The sequence below is a fragment of the Lepisma saccharinum genome, chromosome 14, assembly GCF_977018435.1.
Source record: "Lepisma saccharinum chromosome 14, izLepSacc3.1, whole genome shotgun sequence".
NCBI lineage: Eukaryota > Metazoa > Arthropoda > Insecta > Zygentoma > Lepismatidae > Lepisma > Lepisma saccharinum.
Window position 1 is genome coordinate 7,137,876 of NC_139242.1, and position 12,329 is coordinate 7,150,204.

Here is a 12,329-nt window from a genome sequence, read left to right on the forward strand (position 1 = left end):
TGTGTGACATAAAAATCATGTAAAACATTTTAAAATATATAAAAACCTAAAAAAGGCTTGATTTAGGCACATAAATCTAAAATAGGTTTTAACAAGCAAAATAGTTTTTTTTAGGTCCTATAAAACTTCACCAGTCGTTGCGTTTTGTAACGAAACGCTGACATAACTTATTATTTCTTACATAAATGTAAAGGAATCAAAAAATTAGGTTAAAAACTTAAAATCCGAGGTCTATTCATCAGACAGTTTTCGGTTGCGCCTTTAGAAGTTGTGAGTAATCAATATAGTCTGAATCGATCAGTTCGAGTCTTCGAGTACTTTCTTAATGATCGGCGATGGGAATTAATTCTGATTGTTGTCTACGAAAAAGAATTGACAGGAGAAGGGAAAATATGTATATCAAAGCATTTGATAATACAGAGTTCTTTCAATTCAAGAAATTTTATATTTACTAAAAAATTCACTTATTAACAAGTTTTCGTTATATATATCACCATTTACGAGTAGAAAAACGTAGACTAAAAATTACCTCATTAAACTGGAAATTACCAGACTTACAACTTGAGCTTACTTCAAATCTTCAAATTTATAAGTTTGTGGAATTTACATGTGTGGTGTTTTCCGGTTTGGCTTCTTTGAAAACACCGTGGTAGACAAACCGATGTCAACGTTACTCTATTGTCACAAGTGTTCAAGGAATAAAGCTTGAAGGGTTTTTACTGTTTTGTACATTAAGAGTAGGATACAGTAACAAGATAGAAGTTGTCACCAGACGTAACGTCAATATAGTAATGAAATACTACATAAAAACTTCTGAGAGGAATTTTGAGTCTGTTTGTGTGGAATGATGTGAGGAACGAGGTTTTACCCAGGGGAGTTCCAGGTGGAACATAATGATGTTAAAAGGAGGTGTTTATTTACTGACAGTGTTCCTTCGACTACAGTGCACTGTCTTATACTCTCTTTCTGACGAGACTATTCGTTGAGTGAATGGTTTCTGATAATTAACTGTCTATCACTAAGGACGAGAGGGCCTCCCGGATGGCGCAGTGGTACCGTCGTCGCCTTGTAACTTCCCTCGCAACATCCTTTGTAGGTAAAAATAAAATTGAACAAAACCATATGGACTGGAATTATATTCAGTCTGGTTTTTGCTTTCATCCGACCGTTCATTATGCGTGGTACGGCCGTTGGGTGACATACGTTTTGAATCAACATGGATGGGTGGTCCACAGACCTTGGAATACTAGGCTCGTTGGGAATATTCTTCTGGTGACCTTGAGCGCAATTGTTGTGCGGAGCCCCCATCGTAAAGCCAGGCCAATGACTGTTGCCCTTTGGATTTCACCCTTGTCGAGGGTAACACATTGTTTGCTTCGACAGGGATGGCGAGGGTGAGGCCAGAGGCGAATCCACGAACAAAAGAGGAAAGAAACTTTCACTTACATCAACCATGTCAAATTCAGATTGTAAGTAGAGCCGCATATCTTGGAGGTTGGCCCAGACGGGAGGATTCTAGGGATTACTGTTCCAGCATCGGTATATTATATAAACTATATAGAGAGTGTCCCACCCCCCCAGGTGTCAAAAATTAGCAATGAGAAGGAAAAATTCCCCCTCATCTCCTTCATAAATAACCCTGATTAGACCTGAATGACTCCATAATTACGCGCGTATGTAATTGTAATGAAAAATATTTTTTAGTTCTTATATATTTTATTGAAATAAAATCAAACTGAAGTATATTTTGGTAGTTAGTGAAAGTGTTTTACATGTTTGTTTCAAATGTACATCGGTTACAATTGTCAAAACATAAAAAAATGGGGGGGGGCATTCTAGTTTCATGTACTACAGATTTGACATTTTGTTTTTCGAAACCAGCCAGCTTCTCAATGTCCCAATGTTCGCACTAATTTATTTGTGAGTAGAAAACTCTTAATGCAGAAATGTTTATCAGTCATTCTTGATCGTTGGGCTCTTTCATTTATTTTCATAATGGAGAGCAGGTGTTTACAAAGTAAAGTGCTTCAAACATCCCTAAAATTCCACCATCAAAATGACTTATTCGAGGACGCTGCTCTGGGAGACATAGGAATAGGCTAGAAACACTAAACTTTGATTATATTTCTCTCTCAATGCTGAGTTGCGTTGTATTTCAAAATGTTCGATTTCAAGCTCGGAACTGTCATACGCACCATCAAAGGAAAAGGAATTAGTGAATAAGAAAATTCCCCTCAGAAGCCTTGAAACCTATTTTCAAATTCATCAATGTCTATCTCGGTGACAGAGTGCTACGACGCTGGGAGTCCTGTGTTCGAATCTCGGCATGGGTATCAATGTTTTAGTGAGCGTCCCTTTCATCATATCATCGCTCATCCTCATATTCCTATTTAACCAAAAGCAAAAAGCGAAGTAAAATGAAGCAAATCAATAAACAATCAAATTAATCAAGTGGAAAGTTACTTTGGACCAGTATTGACTTAAATTAGGAGCACATACTGAAAGTTCGTTTTCCTTACAAGTTGGGAAATGACTGAAATTATTACTTGTATGTGTAAATTGTAAAACATATATGTTACTAACTTAGATAAATGAATACTATATCTTTGCGACCTCTACGTCATTGAAAATATTTCTGTTGTGTCACGGAGGGAAATCATGACAAGCAGTTATTCTGTCACACTGAGATGAGGCTCGAATCCACGAGTAAATACAGCTGAGCAACCCCACAGACGTCCATACTTTCATCTATTTGAAGCGAAAATGCAACAAAACCATTAAATTATGATTTCAATTGTTCGTTTTGACAGCTTGTTAAGTGATCGATCAATCCTCTCGTCATCTGTAATTCTGGTATTTTAACCTTTGATTTTGTTTCGATTTTTGTTACCTAGCATCGCTTTTTTGTCACTTTTGGCTAATGGCGACAGCGATGATGAGTGACAATATGATGATATGGAAGATGTCCAGGCCGGGATTCGAACTTGGGAACCCTCGAGTCGCACCGCCGCACTGTGATAAGATAACCACTCCACCAAGGCGCTCGACAACTTTATTTCGTAACAAAGAAATATCTTTGAGTGAATACACGTTCAGGACACAAAATATCAACACTTTTCACAACAAAAATACGCAATCTTCTATTTCGTTTGAGAAAATCTACATTCCTCTTCTATAGTCATTTTCTTACTTACTGCCACAAGTATTACGCAGCGACAAGGTTGTGTGAAACTTTTCCAGAAACTGAATTTTCTTCAAGGCAAAACCTTCGCAATTGACTCGTTGGCGACAGAAAGTATCCATGCTCATCTCCACCAGCCAGCAAGATATTTCTATACTTCAGGACCAACCTGTGAATAAACTTGCTTAATAGGCAGCCACTTCCCACTTTTTAATGGAATGCAAGAATATAGGGAAATAGGTTAATCTGGTGAAGTTTCGATGAGTAGACGCTTGCTTCATGAAGGAAAAAACCGGGATAACGTATAGTCCTGTATGCATGAAATGTAGGCAGGGTCAAGACGAGCCGCATCAAGAGATGCTGCAGGCAGCGAGTTTGACACCAGGGCCGCTGTTAGGAAGCGCGAGCCCCTTATATTTTGAAAAAATGAATATGTATACACCTTCAATTCTTCTTAAAATTTTAAACTAAAATTCACATAGTTATTAATAGGGTGTGAATATGTAGGCACTAGAAATATCTAAAATAGGCAGGCAAATAGGCGCCCAAAAGGATCAAAATAGGCACTTAAGAGGCACTATAAAATTAAAGAAAAAGTACTGAAATAGGCACTTTAAAGACATCCTAAAATTAAAAATTACACTAAAATTGGCTAAAATTTCGGCCTTTAAAAAAGTCACTCTTTGTGAACCTTTATTTCATACGCTTCTAGTCTTACCTTGCTTTCCGCCATTTTACTGAATCGCGACGATGAGGATGGAGGATGATTTAATGAAATTGCTGAAATGACACTGACAAAGAGATATCGAGCCCAGGAATCGCACGTGGAACCTTGGGTCGCCTAGTCCTTTGACATTTTGAAACAAAGGATATCGTCAGAAATTTGTATCCTTTGACAAGCACAACAACACAACTGAGTACTGTGACTCCTACAAGCTTCCAGTTGAAATAAAACAGGAGAAGATGTGGTGGGTCAGCTTCGTTTTGTCGGAGTATGAGTCAACAACCTATTTTCAGTTTGCTTACCCTGATTAAGCGACATTTGGAATTTGCAAAGATCTGACGTTCCCTCAAATCTGTCGAATATCAGATTTCAGTCAGTTCAACTTAATCAAAGGCTTGCCTTCTTGCAGGGTAAGTCAAAGGGGAGAAAAAAAAACGAAGTAAGCAGAAATTGCAGAATAGGCACTTTAGGCACGACCATGCAAAATAGGCAGTAACACACAAATTAGACATTTATAGGCACGATAAAAATGCGTTCTTGAACTAGAAACGCCATGAAACGAACTTAAAACATTGAAGCCTACGTTTTACTGCAGAAGAATAGAAAACGCAAATGGGCAAAAATCTGCACACGAGTTATTAATATCTCGTAATTATTACCCTTCCCCCTTTCATAACAAGAATTTCCCTTCAAACATCAACCAAATTTGGCTGCGTGTAGAGGATATCAACAGAACTATTTTCCGTAATAACTATTGCTACTTTAGGACCTATTTCAGGTCTACCAGCCCTCGAAAAACATAATATTCTTATCTTGTGTGTATCTAAACCATGCACTGCATAACCATGGTTACCAACATACTAAAGACATGAAGCGGAATCATGCTAGCAGAGAATCTGACAGAACGACATTCTTGATTTTAAATTTCGTTCAATTCAAGCACGTTGCTTATCGTGTTTGATACCTTTACCTTACAAATTTTCTAAGTTTTTATTAAAAGATATGCATATCCTTAGGGCTATCCTTCCTTGTCTGTCACTAGCGTGTACTAATAAATTTTGTCGTTTCACATTAGATAAAAAAGTTAGTGGCATGCAGTGACGTGCCCAAGGGGGGGGGGTTATAACCCCCCTTTGCCCAATGTTCATAAAAAAGAGAACGTCAAAGGTAAGAAAATATGACAAAATGAGGGATGACTACCAAGAGGAAGTAGCTATGCATAACACCTCCCTTTCCAAAATCCTATGCACGCCACTGGTGTCATGTGATGCATGGCTGTAAGCATACAGGATAAAAGTGGTATATTTTGAGGGCTCGTACTGTCATAATGAGACCTCAACGAACAAAATGTTATCGAAAAAATGTCGTTCACATTGATGTCGTTTCCATGCTGTGGAAGATTGTCGGTGGTTCACAACGACACCCTGTGTTAGTGTATATCCATATACGTATATAAATCAGCGGCGGCTGGTGAGTCCGAATTAGGTGAAATTACATCAATATTTACACATACTTATTAGAAAATTTTCTCTATTATAACAGTATTTCCTGCTAGCCCTTCACCTAATTAGGATCCACCAGCCGCCGCTGATATAAATATGTTTGCTATTATATCTTTAGCAATGCTCTAAGTGAGGTATTCGGGGAATTGTATCCCCCTCCACAATGGAATATTTTATAAAGAATATCTCAGCAACCCCCAAGGCTAGAACAACTTCTCTCACCTAACAATTTCCAGTACGAGCGCCGATCTTTACACACGGTGTTGTACAGATATGAATATTTCAGTTAGTATGGTATAGTTGCGTGTTTGGAGAACACAATGTAGCTTAACTCTCCTATAACATAACAGAGATATGATTCGCAGGGTGGGTGACGTCGCATGGAAATTTTCAAAGCAATGTCGCTGCGTAACTGGGTGTAGGGTTCTTCGAATTTAGTTACGTCCCTGGAATGATTTTTTGATTCGGCGAATTAAAATAATTGGGTACTTCAGCACTGCAGGCTATTTCGCAGGTTTCTTGAAAGTGGGGGAGAACAGCTAATCCTTTCCTGCGACGAACCCGTGTGCTTCCCTGGAGGGTAACGAAAACCGGTGGATGGCACTGATCACATCACCTGAAATGTGGCCCTCACGGTAGGTAGATTTATTTAAAGGTAAAGTTTAGTTTGTTAACTTCAAGAGTTGCATTATTTCACAGCAAAGTAAACTGTACAATTGTGCGACGTTAATAATTTGTCTTATTTCGGGGAATACTTGAAAGCAAGCATACACATAACAACATTTACACCTTTGCAGAATGCCGCGATATGTGCAATTTGGCGGAGAGGACGAAAGCAGATTATATTTCCTTTGTACTTCATTACTTTTTCTACTCGATGCATCATATTTAATCCGTTACATGAAGAAAAGGAAGAATTTCGGGTGAGACAGATCAAAGTAATGTGTTCAGTAAAAAAAATAGTGATTTTCAGTAATAGGTGTGGTTCTTTTTCTGATCATTTAAAATCGCTTAATAACCCTATTCACACTAAAACGCTAAAGGCTTTGAGTTGTGATTCAATTTGTGTATTTATTTTCCAAATCAAATTATCTGCGAAAATATGCAGCCAACAGAGAAATGTGCCCAGTCAGAATTAGTGCTGTGGTTGCTGAAGGTAAGGGAAGTTGTCTAGATATCCTTTCACTCGCTGTGTTCGCAACTGGGCGCGCAGGTGAAGAGTGAGTAATTGTTGGATTTTTTAGGAAGCAACTCATTCTAATTATGGAGATGGTTAAAAAAAAAGTGCATGTTCTATTGGAAAATATTTATAAGGGTTACGGATATCAGGAATTACTAAAAATATATGCTTTTGGCTTCCTGATTTGTCGCAGAATCGTAAGACAATTAAATCCTAAACACGAAAGCGATCTAGAACACGAAGAAATGGAAGTGTACAGTGTACGAGCTACAGAGGCTTAACTACAAGCTTGGAGACCCCTGCCAATGTTTCAAGATGGGTACCCAATTGATTTGTACAATTTACCGCCCATGCGTCTTGTTCGCAAATTGAAAGATCGTTGAATTTTCTACACTATAATTTACGTGCAAAAGAGACGTTCTGAATTGATTTCTATGCCACGCATATGAAAAATACATTACTAAAAATACAATATGTCCAAAATAGATTATATTAATTAATTTCAATTTTCCGGAAAACTGGATGAAGGAAAGTGATTTTCCTCTATCAGATATTAGAACTCATGCGCTATGTATTTAATTGAATGGTGAAAACTGCTTTATTGGAAGGAGGAAGAAAAGGAGGGAAGAAAAACATAAATAGCGAGAGAAAAGCGACCCCTGACTTATGTCATACGCCCCTAATGAGCTACGAATCAAGCGTTCAAACTGGGGATAGCCAAATCCGGAATCCGGATAGTAAAAACGAAGAATCCGGATTTCGGATGGAATCCGAATTTTGAATGGAATCGGGATTTCGAATTCGATCCTTCTTTCATGCGCGGCGCCAGAAATTTTGACCGGCTGGGCAGGAGCCAAATACTGATAAATTAGGGTTGACAGATATAAAGTTTGAGTTTCAAACACATATTCCCTCGCCCTCTCCAGAATTCCTTTGCATTTGTTTCACGTTTTCTCATTGGTATTGTACGTCTTATTTTTGCGTTCCACTATTTTTCTCTGCTTGTATTACTCCCCCTTCCCCTCTTTCTGTGTTTTAAAAGACACATGGTAAAATTGCATGGGTAATCCGTTCACCAGATCTTCTGATTAAAATTCTCTCCATCCCCTCCAGTCTAGAAAAAGTAGCGAAAGTAAACGATGTCGTTACTTGTTGTAAGGCCTTTTGGCTATCATTACTATATTTTCTGTCGGATCACACTTTACACTATACGTCCAGTTCCGATTAGCCTTAGTGTGCATAAAGTGGACTCAAAACACCAACTCAATCAATCCATCTTTCCTGTGTGAATCTTGATATGGCCTCCCTACCTCTCTCATTTATGTGTCCCTTCCCTGATTCCCTTCAATTGCTCAGTATGTATTTCATTTTGTACAGCCTGGGTTGTAACGATTCCATTGAAAGTTAATGGAATTGTTATAACCCAGAAGTATCCGTGACTGCACAGGAGGTATTTTATCTTATCCCTTTAAATTTAGAAGACATTAATCATAGCCCGTACTTTATTAGTTGAACGACATATTACATTAATTGATTTGATTTATTTGTTGTATTTAACTTCGCATTTCTTCCACTTTTGGCTAATCTCGAAGATGAGGATGAATATTGATAGGATGAAGCAGGCGAGGAACAATCACAAACACATATGAGAAGATCACAAAACCACAAAAAAGCTCCATTTAGGATTGTACTGGCTGTGAGTCCAGACGCCATAGTTTCGTTAGTCTGCTAAATGCAGTCCAGGATGTACTACGTGGAAGACAGTCTGACATTGGGTTGGTAGATTAGAGTATATTGTTAAATTCATGAGACAATTATTGAAAATATCGATCGAAATCCGTTTTCACTCCAAAATTCGGTTTCCCTCTGTAATCCGTTATCCTTTCAGAACCTGTGTTGCCTCCGTAATTCTTCTCGCTCCGAAATCCGTATTTTATTCGAAATCCGTATTTTCACCGAAATCCGGATTTTATCCGAAATCCAGATTTTAACGGAAATCCGAAATCCGGATAGTGTATTTTCCGGATCCGGAAATTTTTTGGCCATCCCTAGTTCATACTGCTGGTAGGATATGAATGCTTTTGTTCTCTTTGTTGCGTCATCCAATTGAATAATTCATATTCGTCTGAGAGAAAAGCAAAGATAAACTAAGAAAACAAAGAAGGGTATAAAAGAAAAATTATTTTAAAAAAATCATGGAACAGATTACAAAGAGAAGTAAAACTGGAAAATTGACATTTTTAGTGGTTTCGTCGACATGACCAAAAGGCAAGCGTGAAAGGGTATGGACTCGGTGGAAGCTTTCTTTCCAGAAGCGAGGGGAAATTATAGTAAACACATGTCCACGGTCAACCCTGGGAGGTCTTTGTCCCCTGCGTGGAGAGGAGGTGGGGGCGGTAGAGAAGTACTGTGACGGGCACGCGACATTCAGTCCGAGGACTTCACCCCCTCTCGCCCCGGACCCTTGGCGGGCTTTCGTGACCTTGAGGAGAGCGGAGTGTGAAATCCGAGATGTGTTACTTATCCCTGCAGACCGTTAATATAGGGACATTTGTGTGAGTGTGTTTATCGCTACAGGCACCAGACCTACGTTCCGAGACACGCCTGGGAAAAGGACCAGACACTGAGAAAGCATTGGGATGCTTGAAAATATTGTCGAGACGATCCGAGGACGTCCTCGCATATACGGTCGGCAAAAAATGTCCTCGGACTGCTGATGTGTTAACACATGGAAGTCCTCGTTTACACGGGTAAACCAACGCACACACACACACACACACACACACACACACACACACACACACACACACACCATCACACACACACATATATGTATACACGTATGTATAAATGAAACAAGATGAAGAACTTTAAATAAAAAAGATGTGATATTATACCCAATTCATAACATGAAGAACTGTTCCAAAGAGAAAACATTATTGGCATGTGTTACTTTCTTCTCATTGCACATTGAGTGTTTGGGAAGGTGTTGAAAACAGAATGTTATAATACGGTGGCACTTAATTAAACCTAATGACATGGAGAAAAATCTGACATGATGGGAAGAAATTTGTCATATCCGCCATCAGCATTCATAATACTTCCAGAATCGCCTATTGGTTTGTAAACAACCGAAATTTCCCGTGTTTAAATTTAGTTTATTGCATTCTGTAATAAGTGTAATGGAATGGTGAATGTGAGAATTTTAATTGTGAAATTTTGAAAAATCCTGACATGATGGAAAAAAAATGGATGTAATTTCTGTGATCTGCACTCAAAATACTATTATACTTTCAGAATCACCTACTGTAACCTGCTGGTTGAGTACGTGGAAATAAAGGGGCAAAATAGCCTTGTGGAAAGCGTAGGAAGGTCCGGGATCAATTTAGTGTACGCGCTTAAAATTAAGCTACAACCAACAGTTACAAATTCGATTTGTTGAGGGTCATGGCCTGCGTTTAGCGCTGCCGCCTCAGTCTCAAAAAGAGAACCAATAATTATTGTTGTGCGAACGTGAGGAGAATAAAATGGTTATTGTCCGCAAAGCACAATCAAAGGGGGATTATATACAAAAATATGTGGTCACGAAATATCGTGGAAAATTTCACTCAGGCTTGATCAATTCTTAAGAGATCCTGCAATTTAGAAAAATATGCACAATAATCCAATATAAACGCATGTATAAATCTACATCACTCCATATACTTTGTAACTAGTTTTTTCTTACCAATAATAACTTTGTTCCTTCTCCTTTTTCCTTTGCGCGAAGTTTATAAGCAAAAGGGTGGCACAGAATAGTACGCAAATTTCGAAGATTGTTTTGAGTCACAAATTTATTATATTCAATCTTGAAAGAAGAACAATTAACTTCTCAAATAACAACAACATGAAGAATATTCTTATCGTGTACAAATCTAGTTTTACGTATCATTTGAGAATTCATCTCAATTGCAAAATTAACAACTCTCACCGTCGTTCTTTCATTTATCATTTGGCATGACGATAATATATACATACATTTATGCACGTTACAAAATTCTAACAAGTACTAGAACACGCACGAGTTCCAATTGAACCCTCTTAATTGACCACTTTAAAACTTAACATGCCAAGAATTCAAACATTTACAATTTATCAATAAATGATCTGGTTTTGCCACATATCGTTCCTTTTTGACAATAAGTAATACTATACTCCCTACTCCTATTTGATGCTCCAAGTATTTTAATTTTTACTTGTGCCAGCCTCGTTATTATTAGTATTTCAACATTTAAACAGTCGCAATGGTGCAATTCAAATGTCTCGCGTATGCCTTGGGAAACATTAATAATTAGCAAGCAAACTCCGCAAGTTCATTCGCGTCATTATTGTCACGCAATCAGTATGGCTACTCGTTGCTATTTAGTTAGGTAAAGTACGTTAATAGCAATTTGGAACAACTAGTGTTTTCGTCGGTTCCACTTTTAGTCCTTTTATACTCATTTAAACCTTTGACTCAGTTAAGTTAAAGATATGCCAATCTATCACAGTTCATGATCTTTGGATTTTTGCAGAAATAGAGGGGGAGAAGACGACACTGTACATACCTCCATTAAGTTGCACATGAAGTACCAGACACCCCAATTCAACACTGCTAAGGACGATTGGTCGAAACAAGTCCTGCCTTCCTTCCCGTTCCGTCATCAGAACATTGGCGTCACGTCTAGAAACGTCCATGGATTCATTCTCAGTCACAAATCTGGATCCTGATTCGGGTCATGGGAAAAACACCCAAATCAAACTGGACGGCGATAAAGTTCACGCATTCGTCAAATGCAACTTTCCATTCACGCGTATAAAGTTAATCAGGAAAAATGAGTTCTGCTTCGCGTGAATCGTCCAAAACTCGGAGAGAGAATATATCGTAAAGTGCATGCTAAAAATGAAGTCAGAAAAAGAGGTTAAGTCTCGCCCGCGAGGCCACTTGCACACTTAACCATGCAACGCACTGAAAGGCTCTCTCACCCCCCGTGACCCAAGTCACGTCGTTGTTATCGCGAAGATTGTGGAATCGGAACTGCTGTAGCCTTCTGCTCGAGAAGCGAGCACGGAGCGAGAGGTCGGTGGAGACCTCTAGCGGAGACTATTATAAACAACCCAAAAACAGACAAGACGCAAGGCGTACGAAGAAATGAGGAATTGTGATGCTTTTCCACCTCGAAAATACAAAAGCGTAGGAAAAACGTCACACTACTGATTTGAAATCATCCAAATTTTTCCCCCAAAATGGAGGGCTGTGTGATTATATAATTGTAGCAGTTTAAAATAAGAAAGTCTAGTTACTGAGTTATGAAAACTCATCACATCACATTAAATAACTCCTAAATTGTTCTCATGTAGCATTATAGCACATTAAAATGTCTTGTGACATTTTATGTGAACTTCTTTCTAGACCCAGAGGATGCAAAAAGAAGAAGTTTTTGAAATGTTGCAAGCCTTTTTAAAGTTACACCAAAAAATTGGTGGATTATATGAGCGTCCCTACTTCAATTTGATGTAATCAAGATTCTTGTTGTTGGGTTAACCTGGAGAGGGAGGAAAATGGCATAGAAATATATACAAATATGGAAAAATAATAATGCTAATTTGACCAGCTCTGTTTATGCCCCTGCTGCCCATACTTTTCTGTCATGTGCAATAAAAACAAGCCGCTGCAGTGTAGGTATCAGTCGGCAGTCCTACAAGACTTACACAGAAGGGTAG